Source organism: Arachis hypogaea, chromosome 15 (genome assembly GCF_003086295.3).
Source record: "Arachis hypogaea cultivar Tifrunner chromosome 15, arahy.Tifrunner.gnm2.J5K5, whole genome shotgun sequence".
In the NCBI taxonomy this organism is placed as follows: domain Eukaryota; kingdom Viridiplantae; phylum Streptophyta; class Magnoliopsida; order Fabales; family Fabaceae; genus Arachis; species Arachis hypogaea.
In genome coordinates, this window is record NC_092050.1 from 84,361,632 (window position 1) to 84,384,371 (window position 22,740).

Consider the following 22,740-nt stretch of genomic DNA (forward strand, 5'->3'; position numbering starts at 1 on the left):
GAGAGTTGAATGACGGAAAATAAATAATTGTAAATTAAAAGAGAATTATATATTCAGAATAAAAAGCCTTGTCTGGGCGAATGATGCCAAGGCATCTTAGGCTAGTTTCACTAGCATTTTTCTGTTAGTTTTAGTTGTTTTATGCATTTTCTTGAGCTTAAAGTAACCAAGAATGGTTAAATGAATAACAAAGCAATGAACCATCCAAACAGTATGATTTTGATGCAAATTCCATGAGTTTTTAGTTATATTACTTGAATGCTATGAATGGAAGATTTCTCATGAAATTTTGCAAGACTTTGATGCAATTGTTTGGATGATTTCAGGGAAGAAGAGGCTAGGCAAGGAAGCAACAAAATCAATAAAGGAAGCTTGAATATCACATGTGGAGTTTAAGTTCCAGTTTAAGCTTAAACTGGAACTTAAACTACCAAACCATATAATGCTGGAAATGGCGTTTAAGTTCCAGTTTAAGCCTAAACTGGAGCTTAAACGCCAGAATCATGAAGGCTAAGAAATGATGGAACTGGCGTTTAACCTCCAGTTTAACCTTAAACTGGAAGTTAAACGCCAGAATGAGAATTTCACCAAGGGAGCATTTCCACGTTTAAGCTCCAGTTTAACCATAAACTGGAGCTTAAACGTGTTCGACCCAATTGCTCCTCCAGGGTTGCTTTCTTCATTTCCACGTTTAAGCTTCAGTTTAACCTTAAACTGAAGCTTAAACGTGTTCGACATTTCACACTCCTGGGTTGCTTTCTTCCATTTCCACGTTTAAGTTTCAGTTTAACCTTAAACTAAAACTTAAACTTCAACTTAAACGCCACTTTTTGAAAGGATTTCTGGGCCAAATATATTGAAGTTTAAGTTAGCATTTGAGCACAAACATTAACTTAAACGTATTATGGTATGAAACCCAATTGAATATCATGGTTTATAGGATTGGGCCTGAAGAATTGATGAGTCTGAAGCTTCAATTTGTTGAGTCTTGTGTCATTACTTGTTTATCACTAAGTTTGCTCAATGAATGTTACAGAATTGGATCACAGCCTCATCAGGATTATGGACCATAAACCCAAAGCAAAAGGAAATCAGGGAAAGGCCTCAAAGCCCAAGAAACACAACAGAAGCTCAATTTAGAAAGTGTATAAATAGGATAGAATTTAAGTTAGTGGGGACTTTTTGGGGGATTTTTGGGGGACACGGAGAACTTTGGATCATTTTCTTTTAGTTTTGTAATTGAATTCAGAGCTATGACTCACTAAACCCCTTTCATTGGGTTAGGGAGCTCTATTGTAATTCAATGAATCAATAATAGTTTTATCTTCTTCTTCAATCTTTTCTCTTGAATTTTGTTAGAAAGCTTCTCGATCTAATTCCATTGGGTAGTTGTCTTGGGAAAGAAACTACCCATAATTGGAATCCTTCGGAACCTTGGGAAAGGAATGGAGGATTCATGCTAGAGAAGCTTTCTCACAGTGAATTGGATTGGGGTTTGGATGGATATTGTGACATGTAATCCTACCAAATTGTGGTTCATGAAACTGTGTGGTATAATCAGTGATCGAGCATCATCTCTTCTTATGAACATTTAAACCAAGGGATTGGGAATTTGTTTGTTTTTAGAGAGAATTGGTGAGCCAAGGGATTGGGATCCAATCATATAAGATTGCCAAGCAAAATTCAATGAATGCATTGGTTGAGGAAGGGATAAAAGTTGTTTTGATTCGGAGATCTCAATATCTCCTAACACCCAATGAACTCCCCATTTCTGATTTACCACTTTCTCTTTACATTCTGCAATTAAATTCATGCAATCACCCCATCCCTTTTAATTTCAGCAATTTAGCTTCTCGCTCTTTAATTCATGCAATTTTACATTCCGCAATTCTCATCTAAATCTTGATTCCGCTCAACTAGAACATACTTCTAATCCGAATTGCTCACTCAACCAATCCTTGTGGGATTCGACCTCACTCTATTGTGAGTTTTTACTTGACGATAACCGGTGCACTTGCCGGAGGGAATTTTGCCGATCGTGCAATTTCCTAAATCGTAGCATATCAAGTTTATGCACATCAGCGAATGATTAATTGGAAGTTCCATCATTGTTGGAATTCTCTCAAGTGTAGTATAAAGAGGTTGTTATTTTCACTTAGTTAACGCTTACTAAATAAAGGAAAGTCAAGTGATTAAGCTAACTCTTATTCGCAAATCCTAGTCGTCTCCCTTGGGAAGGTCTAACGTTAGTAAATAGAGAATTAGCCAACAACTTCCAATTTAACTAATCACTTGAGCATTCCAACTCATGTGTCTCCTTTTAATCAACCCCCATGTCAAGTTGGGAATCTACTCCATTGACATGAGAATTAGTTGCATAGAATTGAACAGGAAATAAAAGGAAGACATGATAGACAATAACTACAATTTAATTAAAAGTAAAAGTAATCCTTTGCATTAATAAACTCTAAAAATAATCCAATTGTAACTCTAAACAAGAATTAAGAATATGGAATAATAAGGGAGTAAGAAAACAAACTAGAATAGTGTCTTCAATGAAGGTAATTACTCTTCTATATCCAAAGCAAAAGCATAAAACTAATAAACTATGAATGTAAAGAAAACATAGAGGAAGAGTAATTTCTCTCTAAATTCAGATCTAAAACTAAAACTACGCTAATGAGAATCTGTGTTGAGTCTCTGCATGTCCCTTGGCTCTAGTCTATATTTCTAGGCCAGAAACTGGGTCAAAACTCGGCCCAAAATCGCCCCCAGCATTTTCTGTTATTTCTGCAGATCACGCATGTCACGCGTACGCATCGCTAGTTGCCTTGGCATGTCACGCGTGCGCGTCAAGCATGCGCACACGTCATCTTGCAAATCTCCAATCCACACGTCCATGTCAGTTACGCGCATGCGTCGCTGCCAATTTCTTCAAGTCGCGCGCACGCGTGAGCCATGTGTGCGCGTCGATGCTCGCTGGTTATCTCCTTTATTTCTTATGCTCCTTCCATTTTTGCAAACTTCCTCTCCATCCTCTAAGCCATTCCTACCCTATAAAGCCTGAAACACTTAACACACGGATCACGGCATCGAATGGTATAAAGGGGAATTAAAATACACAAATTAAAGGCTTTAGGAAGTAAGTTTTTAATCATATAACAGAACTACGAAGGAATTGTAAAATCATGCAAATCAATCCATGTGAATTAAATAGAGCTCCTCCCCCTAATGATTTGGGGTTTAATTGGTCATCGCTCTAAGAACACTTTCAGGAAATTTAAATTGCATGAAAATGAATTGAAAGCAATACGAATAGAAATGTAAATTTGAATCAGAGAACAAGTGTGCAAGAAATTGTGATTACATAAAAGTATAATTGAACTCAGTATAAACAAAGAAGAAAGTGCAGAAAGTAAAATGGTACAAAAGAGAAAATCTACACTAAGCTCTCTGGAGTCTCTAATCCCCCAAAAGAGCTCTGGAGTGTCTAATCCTCCAGCCTCTACTCCTACTCCTACTCCTACTGCTAGTACCAAGGCTCCCTATAAACTATGAAACTAAAGCCTTTATATAGGCTTTCCTAAATTACAAATTGAAATGAAATTGAAAACAAATTATAATTAAATAAAAATTCCTATTCTAGATACTTCTTGTACCTTTGATTGAGTGATGTTAATAGACTTGGAGTGAAGTTAATTAAATCAGAATTTTTCTTCCAGGAGAACGGAGCGCTTTTCAGGAGAGCGGAGCGCTCTTGTACCCACGCGCACGCTTCACCCACGCGTGTGTGCCATTTTGCATTTTAGCACGTTCATGCGTACGTGACACCCACGCGTACGCGTCGCCTTCAGCGCTCTCCAGGAGAAGGCAGCGCTCGCACCAATAGTGCTCTTCCACGCGTACGCGTCACCCGTGCATATGCGTTGTCTTCCAAAAGTGTTACTCTGACGCGTACGCGTCATTCACTCGTACGCGTAACTTGCGAATTTTCCAACTTCATTATCGCAAGTGCTCTTTGAAGAAGAATGTAGTGCTGTTGGCTGGAGCGCTGTTTTGTGAAAACGGAGCAAGCTTCCTTGATTGAATCATGGGCCACGCTTTTAAAAGCTTGGCCTAAGGCTCCAAAGCGTGCTCAAACTCCAAATTGTGTCAAAAATTCTTGTTTTCTTCTTTTGAGCTTAATTTGTGCTTTTTGCTTCTTTTTCTACTTATTTCCTACAAAATTTATGAAATCAAAACCCTAACTAGAAGCACGAAAAAGTTATACACATCAAAAAAACACTCAGAGCACACATTTGATCAGATGCACAACAAAGGCAGAAAGAAAACCAACCTGTAAAGGGGGGAGACGATGAAGTTGAAACAACAACAAGGCCAAAAATCACCCCTCAAAAGAACGAAGCACAAACAATCACTAATGGCGCCACAGGGAGAAGCACGAAAATGTTTAAGTAAAGAGTCCCTGGCGAGCCAGAAAAATAGAAGGGTAAAGAATGGAGTTTCAAAGAAGCAAAGAGGGAAAACAGAAAGCAAAAGTCTTTTTTGAAATTCAAAATGAAAAGAGGGAAAAATGGAACATTAAAGAGTTCATGAGGGATTAAAAACCCTCAAACGTTCCCAAGGCAAGGAATGCACATTTTCAAAATTAAAGGAGTAAAGAAAAAACGTTCCGCATTCAGAAGGAAGCTCTACAAAAGAGATCAACAAATGCTCGAGCTCAGCTTCTCCAGAGAAGGATTGAAGTCCTAAAACTAAGGACTCGACCTCAAAAGGAAGACCACACTCGAGCAGGGGCACTGTTCGTACCCTTGGTCGAGCTGTCCGACACGGGCTGAGTCGATCGACTTCTTCATGTCAGAACTATCCGACCTCTTCTCAAAAGAGGACGGCCAAATCACTACAGAGGCCCAAGAAGGCCCAGACAAAGGAACACGGCCCAAATCTAAAGGCAGCCAAAGCTTAGAAAGATAAGGATGGTTCCCCTAAAGATAAGATGACTTCACTCAAAGATAAGATAAGATAAGATAACTATCTTATCTCCAGAAAGGTCACTTCACGCCATTATAAATACACTGGAGCACCCAGGTATAACTCATACTCTAATTCTACTAAAAACATGCTTAAAGCCCGTGCTAACTTAAGCATTGGAGTCTCTTGCAGGTACTACCACCCTCCGGTAACGAAGCATCAACGACAGCTCCGGCCACCAGGTCCAACAAGTCGGACACGACAGCTCTGGTCAGCACCGCAGATCTCGTCCGAGATCGACCTACAGTTTTAGGTAACCCTCGGAACAAATACGAATCTCAGACAGCTATCAAATCACAACACTTGGCCGACTTCATTGCCGAGTACACTGATACCCCGGGAACTCCCACAAGATGGAATCTCTACGTGGACGGTTCTTCAAACAAAACTGGGAGTGGCACAGGTGTGATAATAGAAAGCGATCAGGGAACCCAAATCGAACTCTCACTAAAATTCAAATTCCCCGCCTCAAATAATCAAGCTGAATACGAGGCATTACTGGCTGGTTTGAGGCTGGCTAAGGAGATAAGAGTTCAAAAGCTCACCATCTTCAGTGACTCACAAGTAGTTACCTCACAAATAAAAGGGAGCTACCAAGCTAAGGATCCCACCATGAAAAAATATCTGGACAAGACCAGAGAACAGCTCGGACAACTCGGGGGATATGAGGTCCAACATATACCTCGAAAACAGAATGCTCGAGGTGATGCACTCTCAAAACTAGCCACCACCAAACCAGGAGGCAATAATAGAAGCCTCATCCAAGAAACATTGCAAAGCCCATCAATCTTAGAGGAAGAAAAGGTTCTAACCATATCAGGTTAGGATCAAGGGTGGATGACCCCCATAATCAAATACCTCAAAATAGAGACACTCCCCACGGATAAAAAGGAGGCAAAGCGGCTAATACGAGAAGTACAGTACTATACTATAGTGGGCGATGTCTTATATAGGAGAGGGATCTCGACACCCCTCCTAAAATGCGTACCAACTTCCAATACAAGGGAAGTCCTGAAAGAAGTACATAGTGGCATGTGTGGCAATCAATGTGACGTCACCCTGGCCATTTGCAAAGTGGGGGCTCGATCTCCTCGGACCTTTTCCCTAGTGGTCCGAACAAGTCAAGTTTCTCATTGTAGGGGTAGACTATTTCACAAAATGGATTGAGGCAGAGCCCCTAGCTCATGACACCACTCAAAAAAGTCGGAAATTTCTATACAGGAACATTATTACAAGGTTTGGGGTGCCTTGCTCTATTACCACAGATAATGGCAGTCAATTCATTGATACAGGTTTCAGGAACTTGGTAGCTGATTTGAAAATAAAGCACCAATTCACCTCCGTAGAACACCCACAAGCTAACGAACAGGCAGAAGCTGCCAACAAAGTCATACTAGCTGGGTTAAAACGGAGACTACAGGACGCAAAGGGAGCTTGGGCCGAAGAGCTCCCACAAGTCCTATGGGCATATCGGACAACTCTGTACTCTACCACAGGGGAATCACCCTTCCAACTTGCTTACGGAATGGAGACAATGATCCCAGTGGAGATAGAGGAAGGATCCCCCAGAATAATCCTCTACAATGAAGAGGCCAACTCCCAAAATCAAAGGGAAGAGCTCGACCTTCTTCCAAAAGTCTGAGAAAGAGCTTGGATTAGAGAGGAGGCGCTAAAGCGCCGAATGACTTCAAGGTATAATCAGAGGGTAATTGATGAGCGGATAATTTATACGCTTTTTGGCATTATTTTTAGGTAGTTTTTAGTATAATTTAGTTAGTTTTTACTATGTTTTTATTAGTTTTTATGCAAAAATCATATTTCTGGACTTTACTATGAATTTGTGTGTTTTTCTATGATTTCAGGTATTTTTTGGCTGAAATTGAGGGACCTGAGCAAAAATCTGATTAAGAGGCTGAAAAAGGACTGCAGATGCTGTTGGATTCTGACCTCCCTGCACTCGAAGTAGATTTTCTGGAGCTACAGAAACCCAATTGGCACGCTCTCAATTGCGTTGGAAAGTAGACATCCAGGGCTTTTCATAAATATATAATAGTCCAAACTTTGGTCAAGTCTTGATGACGCAAACTGGAGTTCAAACGCCAATTTCCTGCCATATTCTGAAGTTAAACACCAGAAACAGGTTACAAACCAGAGTTAAATGCCACAAATAGGCTGCAAGCTGGCGTTTAACTCCAAGAGAAGTTTCTACACGTGTAAAGCTCAATGCTCAGCCCAAACACACACCATGTGGGCCCCGGAAGTGGATTTCTGCATCATTTACTCATTTCTGTAAACCCTAGTTACTAGTTTAGTATAAAAACTACTTTTAGTGATTTATTTCACAATAATCTTTGGACGTTTAGTCCTTAGACCTTGGAGGCTGGCCATTTGGCCATGCCTAGACCTTCATCGCTTATGTATTTTCAACGGTGGAGTTTCTACACCCCATAGATTAAGGTGTGGAGCTCTGCTGTTCCTCATGAATTAATGCAAAGTACTATTGTTTTTCTATTCAATTCAAGCCTATTTCTTCTCTAAGATATTTATTCGCACATAAGAAAATGATGAATGTGATGATTATGTGTCACTCATCACCATTCTCACCTATGAACGCGTGCTTGAAAACCATATCCGTTCTACATGCAAACAAGCTTGAATGTGTATCTCTTGGGTTTCTAATCTAAGATTAAAACCTTCGTGGTATAGGCTAGAATTATTGGCGGCCATTCCTGAGATCCGGAAAGTCTAAACCTTGTCTGTGGTATTCCGAGTAGGATCTGGGAAGGGGTGACTGTGACAAGCTTCAAACTCGCGAGTGTTGGGTGTAGTGACAGACGCAAAAGGATCAATGGATCCTATTCCAACATGATCAAGAATCAACAGATGATTAGCTGTGCGGTGACAGCGCACTTGGACCATTTTCACTGAGAGGACGGACGGTAGCCATTGACAACTGTGATCCCCCAACATACAGCTTACCATGGAAAGGAGTATGAATGATTGAATGAAGGCAGTCGGAAAGTAGAGATTCAGAAGGAGCAAAGCATCTCCATACGCTTATCTGAAATTCTCACCAACGAATTACATATGTATTTCTATCTTATTTTATATGTTATTTGTCTTTTAATTATCAAATCTTCATAACCATTTGAATCTGCCTGACTGAGATTTACAAAGATGACCATAGCTTGCTTCAAGCTGACAATCTTCATGGGATCGACCCTTACTCACGTACGGTTTATTACTTGGATGACCCAGTGCACTTGCTGGTTAGTTGTGTGAAGTTGTGAAGAAGAAGTGAGATTATAATCATGCGCACCAAGTTATTGGCGCCGTTTTAGAGATCACAATTTCGTGCACCACGTTTTTCGCGTCGTTGCCGGGGATTGTTCGAGTTTGGACAACTGACGGTTCATCTTGTTGCTCAGATTAGGTAATTTTATTTTAATTTTAAGTTTTTTTTATTCTTTTTATTTACAAAAAATTTAAAAAAAAATTACAAATAAATTATTCTATGACTTCAAAATTTTTAAGAATGAATTCTAGAGTTTCATGATGATTTGTTGAAGTCTGGCTGGTTGTGAAGCCATGTCTAATCTTTTGGACCGAGGTTTCAACTTATCATCACAAGAGCTTGTTGATTTCTATCAGTCTTACTGTTGAACGTAATGATCTGCTAAAGCTTGGCAGGCCATTGGCCATCTCTAAATTATTGGACCGAAGCATTAGACTAACATTGCATGATTCCTGGAATTCTTATTAAAAATTTTGAAATCCTTATTTTTCTTTTTCCAAATAATTTTAAAAAAATTACAAAAAAAAATTTATAAAATCATAAAAAACCAAAAATTTTATGTTTCTTATTTGAGTCTAATGTCAAATTTTAAGTTTGGTGTCAATTGCATCTTTTTAATTTCGAAAAAAAAATTTCGAAAATTCATGCATGTGTCCTTCATAATCTTCGAGTTATTCTTGATGATTTTCTTTGTTTGATCTTTGAATCTTTATGTTTTGTGTCTTTTCTTGTTTTTCATATGCATTTTCAATTTGTTAGTGTCTAAACATTGAAAATTTCTAAGCTTGGTGTCTTGCATGTGTGTCGTTTCTTAACAATTTTCAAAAATGAGTTCTTGGTGTTCATCTTGACATTCAGAGTGTTCTTGGTGTTCATCTTGACATTCAAAGTGTTCTTACATGTATCAGTAGTTTTAATCTTAATTTCTTGTGTTTTGCATCATTTTTATGTTTTTCTCTCTTTTCACTAAAAATTCAAAAGTAAAAAAAATATCTTTCCCTTATTCTTCTCATAAATTTCGAATATTTGAGTTGACTTATTCAAAAAGTTTTAAAATTTAGTTGTTTCTTATGACTCAAGTCAAATTTTCAATTTAAAAATTCTATCTTTTTCAAATCTTTTTCATTTTTGTATATATTTTCAAAAATTCTAAAAATTGATTTTCGAAATTAATGCTAACAATTAATGTGATTGATTCAAAAATTTTAAGTTTGTTACTTGCCTAATAAGAAAGGTTCAATCTTTAAATTTTAAAATCATATCTTTTAGTTTCTTGTTAGTCAAGTAATCAAACTTTAATTTCAAAATCAAATCTTATTAAATTTCTTTTTCAAATCTTTTTCAAAATAAATTTTAATCATATATTTTTCAAAACTTAATTTCAAAATCTTTTCTAACTTCTTATCTTTTCAAAATTGATTTTCAAATCTTTTTCAATTAACTACTTAATGTTTTGTTTGATTTTAAAAAGTTTTCTATTTCAATCATATCTTTTTCAAAACTACCTAACTACTTTTCTCTCTCTAACATTCGAAAATTCCTTCAAAATTCCTTTCAAATTAACTAATTGTTTTAAATTTTAATTTAATTTTATATTATTTCTCCTTTAAAATTTTGAATTATAACTAATATTTAAAATAAAACAAAAATATTTTTATTTTATTTTGTTTAATTTTTGAATTCTTCCCCCTGTCATCTCTTTCTATTTATTCATTTATCTACTAAGACTTCTCTTCTACTCATAATTCGAACCCCCTCTTCTTCTCTGTGTTCGAATTTTTCTCTTCTCCTTCTTCTATTCTTCTCTTCGTCTACTCACATAAAGGAATCTCTATACTGTGACATAGAGGATTCTTCTTCTTTTTTGTTCTCTTCTTTTTCATATGAGCAGGAGCAAGGATAAGAACATTCTTGTTCAAGCTGACCCGGAACCTGAAAGGACTCTAAAGAGGAAGCTAAGAGAAGCTAAAGCACAACACTCTGGAGAGGACCTGACAGAATTTTTCGAAAAAGAAGGAGACATGGCCGAAGCCAATAACAATGGTGGAGATGCAAGGAAGATGCTTGGTGACTTTATTGCACCCTCTTCTAACTTCTATGGAAGAAGCATCTCAATTCCTGCCTTTGGAGCAAACAACTTTGAGCTTAAGCCTCAATTAGTTTCTCTAATGCAACAGAACTACATGTTTCATGGATTTCCATTGGAAGATCCTCATCAGTTCTTAGTTGAATTCTTGCAAATCTGTGACACTGTCAAGACCAATGGAGTTGATCCCGAGGTCTACAGGCTTATGCTTTTCCCTTTTGCTGTAAGAGACAGAGCTAGAACATGGTTGGATTCACAACCTAAGGAAAGCCTGAAATCTTGGGATAAGCTGGTCAGCACTTTCTTGGCCAAATTCTTTCCACCTCAAAAGATGAGCAAGCTTAGAGTGGAAATTCAAACCTTCAGACAAAAGGAAGGATAATCCCTCTATGAAGCTTGGGAAAGATATAAGCAACTAATCAAAAGGTGTCCTACTGACATGCTTCCAGAATAGAGCATCATATGTATATTCTATGATGGTCTGTCTGAGTTGTCAAAAATGTCATTGGACTATTCTGTAGGAGGATCTCTTCATCTGAAATCCCATGCAGAAGCTCAGGAACTCATTGAAATGGTTACAAATAACCAGTTCATGTACACCTTTGAGAGGAGTCCTGTGAACAATGGGATGCCTCAGAAGAAGGGAGTTCTTGAAATTGATACTCTGAATGCCATATTGGCTCAGAACAAAATATTGACTCAGTAAGTCAATATGATTTCTCAGAGTCTGAATGGTTTGCAAGCTGCATCCAATAGTACTAAAGAAGCATCTTCTGAAGAAGGAGCTTATGATCCGGAGAACCCTGTAATGGCATAGGTGAAATACATGGGAGAACCCTATGGAAACACCTATAATCCTTCATGGAGAAATCATCCAAATTTCTCATAGAAGGACCAACAGAAGCCTCAACAAGGCCTCAACAATAACGGTGGAAGAAATAGGATTAACAATAGCAAGCCTTTTCTATCATCTTCTCAGCAACAGACAGAGAATTCTGAACAGAGCCATTCTGGCCTGGCAACCCTAGTCTCTGATCTATCTAAGACCACACTAAGTTTCATGAATGAAACAAGGTCCTCCATTAGAAATTTGGAGGCACAATTGGGTCAGCTGAGTAAGAAGATTACTGAAACTCCTCCCAGTACTCTCCCAAGCAACATAGAAGAAAACCCCAAGAGAGAGTGCAAGGCCATAACCATGACCAACATGGCCGAACCTGAAAAGAGTGAGGAGGACATGAGTCCTAGTGAGAAAAGCCTCATGGGATGTCCTATAGATAGAAAAGAGTTTCCCTTTGAGGAACTAAAGGAATTTGAGGCTCATACAGAGACCATCACTGAAGAGGATGAACTCTGATGAATATTCTTCCTCTGAAGAGGATGAAGACATCACTGAAGAGCAAGTTGCTAAGTATCTAGGAGCAATCATGAAGCTGAATGTCAAGTTATTTGGTAATGAGACTTGGGAGGATAAACCCCCTTGCTCACCAATGAGCTGAATGCATTAATAAGGCAGACATTACCTCAGAAGAAACTGGATCCCGAAAAATTCTTCATACCTTGTACCATAGGCACCATGACCTTTGAGAAGGCTCTGTGTGACCTGGGGTCAGGGATAAACCTCATGTCACTCTCTGTAATGGAGAAACTAGGAATCTTTGAGGTACAAGCTACAAGAATCTCACTAGAGATGGCAAACAAATCAATGAAACAGGCTTATGGACTATTAGAGGACGTGCTAGTGAAGGTTGAAGGCCTTTACATCCCTACTGATTTCATAATCCTAGACACTGGGAAGGATGAGGATGAATCCATCATCCTTGGCAGACCCCTCCTAGCCACAGCAAAAGCTGTAATTGATGTTGACAGAGGAGAGTTGGTCCTTCAGTTGAATGAGGACTACCTTGTATTTAAGACTCAAGGTTCTCCTTCTGCACCCATGGAGTGGAAGCATGAAAAGCTTATCTCAATACAGAGTCAAACAAAACCCCCACATTCAAACTCTAAGTTTGGTATTGGGAGGCCACAACCAAATTCTAAGTTTGGTGTTGAGAGGCTCCAACCTTGCTCTGATTATCTGTGAGGCTCCATGAGAGCTCACTGTCAAGCTATTGACATTAAAGAAGCACTTTTTGGGAGGCAACCCAACGTTGTTTAATTATATCTATTTATTTTCCATTGTTATTTTATGTTTTCTTTAGGTTGATGAGCATGTGAAGTCACAAAAACAACTGAAAAATCAAAAACAGAATGAAAAGTAGCATTAAAACAGCTCACCCTAGAGGAAGAGCTTACTGGCATTTGAAGCATCAGACTGGCGTTTAACGCCAGAAAGAAGCATCAAGCTGGCGTTAAACACCAGAAACAGGCACCAGACTGGCGTTTAACGCCAGAACAGAGCACCAAGTTGGCGTTAAACGCCAAGAAAGGGAGAAAAGCTGGCGTTTAACGCCAGAAACAAGCAGTAGTCTGGCGTTAAACGCCAGGATTGCACTCTAAGGGCATTTTTGAACGCCTCAATGGAGCAGGAATGATAAGTCCTTGACCCCTCAGGATCTGTGGGCCCCACAGGATCCCCACCTACCCCACCTCTTCTTCTCTCCCCTTTACCAATCACCTCCATATCTCTTCTTTAAATACCCTTCACCAATCACCTCATTCACTCTTCCCCAAAAACCCCACCTACCTCCGAATTCAAAATCCTTTCCCTCCCAAACCCAACCCTAATACATAAAACCTAACCCTCCCCCCACCCCTATATAAACCCCTCACCACTCCTTCATTTTCACACATTACAACCACTACTTCTACCCCCTTGGCCGAACCATATATCTCCCTCCATCTCCTCCATTTTCTTCTTCTTCTACTACTTTCTTTCTTCTTTTGCTCGAGGACGAGCAAACCTTTTAAGTTTGGTGTGGTAAAATCATTGCTTTTTGTTTTTCCATAACCATTAATGGCACCTAAGGCCAGAGAAACCTCAAGAAAGTGGAAAGGGAATGCAATTGCTTCCACCTCTGAGTCATGGGAGATGGAAAAATTCATCTCAAAGGTCCAACAAGACCACTTCTATGAAGTTGTGGCCAAGAAGAAGGTGATCCCTGAGGTCCCTTTTAAGGTCAAAAAGGGCGAATATCCGGAGATCCGAGAAGAGATTAGAAGAAGAGGATGGGAAATTCTCTCCAATCCTATTCAACAAGTCGGAATCTTAATGGTTCAAGAGTTCTATGCAAACGCATGGATCCCTAGAAACTATGATCAAAGTATGAACCCGAAACCAAAGAATTGGCTTACGATGGTTCGGGGGAAATACTTAGATTTCAGTCCGGAAAATGTAATGTTGGCGTTCAGCTTGCCAATGATGCAAGAAAACGCACACCCCTACACTAGAAGGATCAACTTTGATCAAAGGTTGGACTAAGTCCTCATGGACATATGTGTGGAAGGAGCTCAATGGAAAGTTGACTCAATAGGCAAGCCGGTTCAATTGAGAAGACCGGACCTTAAGCCTGTAGCTAGAGGATGGTTGGAGTTCATCCAACGCTCTATCATTCCTACTAGCAACCGATCCGAAGTAACTGTGGATCGGGCCATCATGATCCATAGTATCATGATTGGGGAGGAAGTGGAAGTTCATGAGATTATACCTCAAGAACTCTACAAGGTGGCTGACAAGTCCTCCACTTTGGCAAGGTTAGCTTTTCCTCACCTCATTTGTCTCGTCTGCAATTCGGCTGGGATTGTCATACAGGGAGACATCCTCATTGAAGAGGACAAGCCAATCACTAAAAATAGGATGGAGCAAACAAGAGAGCCCACTCATGGACCTCAACAAGAGCATGAGGAAGTACATCATCATGAAATCCCTGAGATGCCTCAAGGGATGCACTTTCCTCCACAAAACTATTGGGAGAAAATTAACACCTCCCTAGGAGAATTGAGTTCCAACATGGGACAACTAAGGGTGGAGCATCAAGAGCACTCCATCATTCTCCATGAAATTAGAGAAGATCAAAGAGCTATGAGGGAGGAGCAACAAAGGCAAGGAAGAGACATAGAGGAGCTCAAGAGCACCATTGGTACTTCAAGAGGAAGAAGACGCCACCCTCCCTAAGGTGGACCCGTTCCTTAATCTCATTGTCTATTTATTTCTTTTTCTGTTTTCATTCTCTATGCTTTATGTTTATTTATGTTTGTGTCTTTATTACATGATCATTAGTGTCTAGTGTCTATGCCTTAAAGCTATGAATGTCCTATAAATCCATCACCTTTCTTAAATGAAAAATGTTTTAATTACAAAAGAACAAGAAGTACATGATTTCGAATTCATCCTTGAAATTAGTTTAATTATTTTGATGTGGTGACAATACTTTTTGTTTTCTGAATGAATGCTTGAATAGTGCATATGTCTTTTGAATTTGTTGTTTATGAATGTTAAAATTGTTGGCTCTTGAAAGAATAATGAAAAAGGAGAAATGTTATTGATAATCTGAAAAATCATAAAATTGATTCTTGAAGCAAGAAAAAGCAGTAAAGAACAAAGCTTGCGAAAAAAATGGCATAAATAAAAGAAAAAAAAGAAAGAAAAAGAAAAAGCAAGCAGAAAAAGCCAAGAGCTCTTTAAACCAAAAGGCAAAAGAAAAAATCCAGTAGCCCTTAAAACCAAAAGGCAAGGGTAAAAGGATCCAAGGCTTTGAGCATTAATGGATAGGAGGGCCTAAAGGAATAAAATCTTGGCTTAAGCGGCTAAACCAAGCTGTCCCTAACCATGTACTTGTGGCATGAAGGTGTCAAGTGAAAAGCTTGAGACTGAGTGGTTAAGGTCGTGGTCCAAAGAAAAAAAAAGTGTGCTTAAGAACCCTGGACACCTCTAATTGGGGACTCTAGCAAAGCTGAGTCACAATCTGAAAAGGTTCACCAAGTTATGTGTATGTGGCATTTATGTATCCGGTGGTAATACTGGAAAACAAAGTGCTTAGGGCCACGGCCAAAACTCATAAAGTAGCTGTGTTCAAGAATCAACATACTGAACTAGGAGAATCAATAATACTATCTAAATTCTGAGTTCCTATAGATGCCAACCATTCTGAACTTCAAAGGATAGAGTGAGATGCCAAAACTGTTCAGAGGCAAAAAGCTACTAGTCCCGCTCATCTAATTGGAGCTAAGTTTCATTGATAGTTTAAAATTTATAGTATATTCTCTTCTTTTTATCCTATTTGATTTTCAGTTGCTTGGGGACAAGCAACAATTTAAGTTTGGTATTGTGATGAGGGGATAATTTATACGCTTTTTGGTATTATTTTTAGGTAGTTTTTAGTATAATTTAATTAGTTTTTACAATGTTTTTATTAGTTTTTATGCAAAAATCACATTTCTGGACTTTACTATAAGTTTGTGTGGTTTTCTATGATTTCAGGTATTTTCTGGCTGAAATTGAGGGACCTGAGCAAAAATCTGATTTAGAGGCTGAAAAAGGACTGCAGATGCTGTTGGATTCTGACCTCCCTGCACTCGAAGTGGATTCTCTGGAGCAACAAAAACCCAATTGGCGCGCTCACAATTGCGTTGGAACGTAGACTGATAAACCCATATTTTATGATATATATTGTGCTCAATTCAAGAGATTTATTCAATCCTTCACCCACTTATTCATGTAAATTGCATGGTTTTACTTTTCCTTCCTTATTATGTGATACTAGCGGCTCAACAGGCACTAACGTGCCTGTTCAGTCGCTTTTCTATTGTTTTTAAGAAATTAATTTTATTTTTCTGTTAATATATTATTTACTTTTCAAATTTATTAGATAAATATTTTTTTATTTTAATATTGACGTGATCTTATTTATATCATATTTTGTTGAAATTAAAATTACTATAAAACACTTTAAAATGTTAAATTATAAAACCACACAATAAAGAGATAATATAAAATCGTCATAGTTAAAGTTCTAGGTAATATATGAGGTGAAATATTCGATAGAGTAAATTTTTATTCTCAACTATTCTAAAATATACAAAAAGTATTTTCTGAATGATAATGCTTCTATTGTATTTCTTTAAAAGTTTTGAATGTCGTCTATTAATTTATAATATTTTTAATTTAATTTTTTAAATTTGTTATGACAAAATAACGATATGATGAAGTTTTTGTCCGCTAAAATTGCGAAAATATTTTTAAAAATTAGTTTATTCATTGTACTTTATTTTGTTTTTTTTTTGGGTGTTTATGTTATATTCCATACATTATTGAATTTTAATTTGATAATTTTTTTATCATCAAGGACTTATTATTTAGTTACTGTAATTTAATTAAGATTTATTTTTCATCACTAAATAATGTTATGTGTATTACGGTTATTGCCATTAAATAATATTTGTAGTAGCATTTTTTTAGTTTGTACTTAAATTAGTTATTCAATAAAAATTTGTCCGATAACTCATAAAAATATATACAATGTTATCTATATTTTTAATTTGACGATTTTTAGTTTAGTTACCTATTGACTTATAATATTTAATATAGTATTTTGATATTTTTTAAAAAATTAGAACACATTTTTCCATGACCAAATTTTACTATCTATTAAATTTTTAATTGGGTAAAGATTCTATAATAAAAAGGATCTATATAATTTATACAATACATTAATAAATACATGAGATAAAATAAGACATATTTTTGTACTATTTTACAATAGTTGTTATTTTGTGTTTAAGGTAGATCTTTTCTAATTTTACTATTTAATTTTAAAAGATATATGTTGTTACCAAAATTTTATTACAAAGTTATTGTTATTATTAGTCTTACGAATGTATTGCCTATTTAAAATTTATAGTATTTGTTAATTATTTGTTTTATTTTTTTATTATGGACTTCATAATTTTGTTTAACATTAGGCATTTTATATAATAGTGCACAATATCAAACTTCTTAATTTATTCAATACAAAAAATATTTTAAATGAATATTATGCGATGAAGATAAAATATTAAAAATATAAGTAGAGTATGTGAGTACTAACTTCATATTTGCATGGCTTTTAGTATTATTTGTAACTGGTTCATTATAAGAGATTGATTGAGGCATTGAATTAGTAGCAGTGGTGTATGTCTCGACCTACACTAATACAAAAAAAATACAAACTTAATATGTTGTAGATTATCTTAAAAGAATTAAAAATTAGTTCTCAAAAATCAAATCAAATCGCGTAAATTAAGTTAATTAATTTTGTTAATCTTCTATATTAAGATTTAATGTATAGGCAAAATGACTTAAAACGACGTTATTACATGTTTTGAATATATAGGGTACTAACCAGTTAGGACATCACCACATCTTTTACTTGAACAACTTCATTATAATATGATTCCAGACCTATATTTTTAAAGAGCAATACAGATAATAAGCATAATTTGAATTCATAAGATTAAAATTAGTTATCATGATTAAAGTTAACTTTTATGTCGCGTATAAAGGTAATTTTAATTATTTTAAATTTGTTTAATTTTATTCTGAAACAGAGAATATTTTAAAAATAATATTCTTCTATTATATTTTTTTCATTGATTTTTTTCAAAGTTTGAATATCGTCCATTAATTTGTGACATTTTTAAATTTATTTTTTAAATTTATTATGATAAATTAACAATATGATGAGTATTTTATCCGTTAAGATTGCAGAAATATTTTTTAAAAAATAGTTTATTTGTTATACTCTAATTTATCTTTATTTTTTGTGTTTATATTTTAATATTTCACATTAGAAATTTATTACATATTTAATATTATTAAATTAATATATTTTTAATAATAAATAATGTTACGTGTCTCATGATTATTAATATTATTGGTTGATATAGTAGCATTTTTTTATAATTGATATTTAAGATAGTTATTCAATAAAAATTGATTCAGTAACTCATATAAATATGTAGAGCGTTATCTATGTTTTTAATTTTAGAATTTGAAAATTATTTATCCAATCACTGTTTGTAATATTTAATATAGTATTTAGATTTTTTATAAAATTATGACCCATTTTACCGTGATCAAATTTTGGCATTTGTTAAATTTTTAAATGAAAAATAATTTTATAATAAGAATGATTAATTTTTATTTATGCCATGTATTTAAATACATGAGATGAAATATCAATATTCTTGTATTCTTCTTCTATCATTATGTTTGTATTTAAGTCAGAATTCTCCTGGTTTTATTTTTAAATTATAAAAAATATATATTATTACCAAAATTTTAAAATATGAAAATATATAAATTAAAATAAAAACTAAAAAAATTAAATTAAAGTATATTAAAAATCATTATGTTACATTAATTTAACACAATATATAAATATTATTTTGATAATAAAATTATTATGTTTGACAACTTTTTATAATTATCTTATAACGTAGTATTTTTGTATTTAAAATGACTTTATTTATTTTTTTTAATATGAGAATGCAAATGCATCTTTTTTTTATTTTTAATATTTTATCCCAAGCATCTACATTAATTTGAAACATAAATATATTTTTTTTGTAATAAATTTATAATAAAAGTTTTAGTTAAAGAGTACTCAATACTTCTTTTAATAATTTAGAGCAAAAAATTTATTTTTATTTTATAGTTATTACTCTGTAAAATATATTTAATCATTCAAATTTAAAAATACACATGGCAAAAAAATAAGCGATATGTTAATATTTTTTCTCTTTATTCTATTTGTTATTATTAGTTTTATGAATACATTGTTTATTTTAATTTTTTAATTATTTATATACTATATGATAAAGATGAAATATTAAAAAAATTATTATTTTGTCCACTAAATTTATTTTATAAAATAAATTATGTAAGGATATACGAAGTCTAAAAAAAATTGGCCACCAAATTCTAGTAACTTTTTGTATTTTTTAGTAAGGAGTGCTCTGTTATATATGTAATTTTTTTTAAGTTAAATAATAAGCATCAAAAATATATAAATAGTGTATATTAATTTAATTAATTTTGTTATAGAATACCAACCAATTATGTTACTATGACATCTGTTATTTGTACCAATTTCATTATCATGCGCTTTCAATTCTAGAATTTTCAAAGAGTAGAATACAGATTTTAAGCAAAAATTGAATCTATAGTCGAAAAAAATTAAATTATCATAAGACATGTTAAGTTTTATGTTACCTGAAACAAAATGATGATGATGATGATGATGGGTGGCTCTTATCATTTGTCTAATTGTAGTTAATTATGTATTTGACAATGGATTTGGAATAGGAATTATATTAGTTGATATAATATGATTGCTGATTCGTTGAATTTTCCAATTATAATTGTCAGAACATAAGGTTGCAAGAGCATGATTGAAAGTGAAACAGATATTTAACTCTCTTGAGTAAAGTACGATTGAAGGCGCAGAAGTTTTTGTTATCGAAAGTGAATAAAGTACGATTGAAGGCGCATAAGTTTTTGTTATCGAAAGTGAATCGATATTTAAATTGAGTACGTATTAATAGTTTTTTTTATTGAAAGTGAATCAACTTTAAATTCTGTCGTGGTTGAAAGTGAATCAGTTTTAAATCTGTCGTGGGTTAAAGCCAGTTTTTGAAAAAAATAAAATAAAATAAAAAGAATTGATGATGTTTTTAAATTTTAAGTCCTGTCATATGATAAAGCCAATTTTTAATAAAAAGAAAACAGGGATAAAATAAGAAGAAAAAATTGGATACCACAATTATTATACATTGGTATAGATAATATTTTTTTAGTAATTATTCATTAATAAATGTTGCATTAACGATTCTGTTTATTATATTTCAATGTGTTTATTTCAATTAGACTCAATAAATTACCAAAATTCAAACTTATTATCTTGAACTTCTTCCTTGATCATGTGATTAGAATCGTTTAACAGAAGATCTTCAGACCAAAAAATCTTTAAAGTAAAAGAAAAATACAATAAAACATATTAGAAAACCTAAAAAAATAAAATAATTTTTAAAATAGAATATATATATATATATATATATATATATATAAGAAAAATAATAAATTAAAACTTACTTGGTCTATGACATAGAAAAATAAAGAGAACGAAATAATCATGAAAGTTGAAATAACAAAAAATATATAACACAATTCTTATCTTAACACATTTAAATGTTATATGTCAATCTAATAATTAATAAAAAATAATATTATCCAATGTAAAATAGATTAAAAATAAGAAAGAGATTAACAAAATCAATTAACAAAGTTCTTATCTTAAGTTGCCAGATTATTTAAAAAATCAATTAACAAAGTTCGTATCTTACTATATTTATTGTATCTCACTATATTTATTATATTTATTGTGTTATATGTGAATCTAATAATTAATAAAAAATAATATTTTTTAATATAGAACATATTAAAAATAAAGAAAAAAATTAATAAAATATACGTAGAGATTTTTCATTCTACCATTGGTAAATATAAATTTTTTTACATCTTTTATATGCCAATCATATGACAGATGAATAATATAAAATTAATTAATCTTTTTACAATAATTTAAAAAATTAGTAAATGTCAATTTTAGTACTTTTTATAAATAAATGTCAAATTTAATACTCTACATAATTAATAGTTTAGATAGTTTAGAAAATTATAAACATAGACTTTAATAATACGTATCAATTAATAAACATAGACTTTGATAATACGTATCAAACAATGCAAAAAAAATATTGATAAATTTTAATAAATATAGAATATATTTATAGATAAATTTCAATACTATAGAATATATTTGAGTAGTAGTGCTCGATCTATAATTATACAAAAAAAATACAAACTTTAGATGTAAAAATGGAATAAGATAAAGAGTACTTGTCCTTTGAATTTTTTTTAAAAATTAAAAATTAGTACTCATAACGTCTATTATTACTCAAAAGGTACCTGTATTTGGCAATGGAATTGGCATAGAAATTGTATTAACTTCCTTGTCAAATTTTCTCACGATGATTTGCAGGTGTCCCTTTCTTAGTAAATATATGTCAGAACCAAAAGATAGCAGCAAGATGCAGAAAAAAGGATCGACAACAGTGAGGAATATTTATAAGTGGAGCAGTTATTTATTTTCCTCACGATTGCAGCAGTTATTTAATGGGTTAATGATTTTTTTTTAATTATAAACAAAAATGTATTATTACTATTTTATCCATAAATTTGATTTGTAAAATGAATTATTTGAGGGCAAATGGTGTCTATAAAAATTGGACACCAAACTCTAGTATTGCCTTTATATATTGGTATAGATATGTGAATTACATGTTTCCTATGCTTTGAAATTATTTATTTTAATTACCTTTTATTACCATTCGATGTCGTCATTTGTGTGTTAAGTAGTTTCCGATCTTCTAAGGCAGGAATGACTTAAAGGATGGAAAGGAAACATACAAAAATGGAAGGAAAGCACAAAATGGAGTTTTTGAAGAAACTAGCAGCGACGCGAACGCATGGACTACGCGGCCGCATGCCTAGCGCGAAAAGACAGCGACGCGAGCGCATGACTGACGCGGACGCGCGCTATGAGCAGAACACAGATGACGCAGACGCATGACCTAAGCGAAAGCGTGACAAGGAAAACTCCAAATGACGCGACCGCGTGACCCACACGGACGCGTGACAGACGCCACGCACCAGAAATCACAGAAAATGCTCCCAGCAATTTCTGAAGCCCTTTTTGGCCCAGATCCAAGTCCAGAAGGTAGAGATTAGAGGTGATGAAGTGGGGGAATGCATCCATTCAGCAGGAGATCTCTAATTATTCACTTTTCATGGTTTAGATGTAGTTTTTAGAGAGAGAGGTTCTCTCCTCTCTCTTAGGTTTTAGGATTAGGGTTTCTTTTAATTTCATTGCTTCAATACCAGGTTCAATATTTTCCTTTAATTAATGTTTCTCCTCTATTTTTAGTTATTCCAATGCTTTTACTTGTTAATGTTCCAAATTGGCTTATGAACCATTTATGTTTAGATTTGAATTTTTATTTAATATAAATTGAGGTATTTCAGTTTATGACTGCTTTCTTTTATTCATGTTACTGTTGCTTCCAGTCTGAAGACATTTTATTCGAGTAAGTTTACTTTTCCCCTTTTGGGTTTGGTTGATTAATTGACAACTCTTGAGTTATCAAACTCAACGTGATTGATAATTGTTGTCTTTGCTAATTGAATTGAACTTCAATAAACTCCAGTCCTTTCTTAGGAAATGACTAGGACCGGAGGATCAAACTAATTAGTCACTTGACCTTCCTTTGCTTTAGTAAATGCAAACTAAGT